This window comes from Etheostoma spectabile, chromosome 12 (genome assembly GCF_008692095.1).
Source record: "Etheostoma spectabile isolate EspeVRDwgs_2016 chromosome 12, UIUC_Espe_1.0, whole genome shotgun sequence".
In the NCBI taxonomy this organism is placed as follows: Eukaryota; Metazoa; Chordata; class Actinopteri; order Perciformes; family Percidae; genus Etheostoma; species Etheostoma spectabile.
The window spans coordinates 1,696,503-1,697,271 of NC_045744.1; positions in this window are offsets into that span (position 1 = coordinate 1,696,503).

Below are 769 nucleotides of genomic sequence, written 5' to 3' on the forward strand. Positions count from 1 at the left end.
CCACAGAGTGAGACATCTCACTTGTTTGTGTCTGACAACATTATAGAAAGGATCCCTAGAGCGATAGGCCTTTTTAAGACCTTTCTGTCTAACCAGAAACAGCTCTGAGGTCGCTAGCCCTAAACCCACCAGACTCCATTTAAAAAAAACAATACTTTCAGTGTGTATGGAGCCAGCATATTTTCACATGTAAATCTGTAAAGTATGTGTTCATTTGAACCAAAACTAGAGTTGTGATGGTTGGAAAAGTGGGAAGGCGACCTAAAATGGCTTTTTATAGTTTGCAGTGAAAAGCAGTGCAATTTATGATGCTAAAAATAATTATGCTTTATTTACATGCAGTCTGGTTGCTTTAGCAAAAACAATTAGCAGATGTTTTTATGTTGAAAAAAAGGAAAGGTCAACCTTCCATAATGTTGTCAGACACTAAGCCTTTCAGCGGCACAAGTACTTTTATGAAGGTAAATACAAGCTGGACAATAACCATATTAGGGTTCGCTAGGCATTAGTGACAAGCAATAATTGGGTTTTAGGGTTTGAAACTAATTGATCAGATGTTTATTACAGAAATGCTCATTTGGCATCAACTTCTCTCCTCGCATTTTTGTATACACAGGCTTTGGAGTTTTTCAAAGAACAAGATATTTTCTACCATAGTTCACCTTTTGTACTGATGATTCAGCCAGGGGAATGTTCCAGCCATCCAGGCTATGGACGTACTCCAACTGACTGTCACCCTAATATTGTCCGTAAGACAAAGATTAAAAAA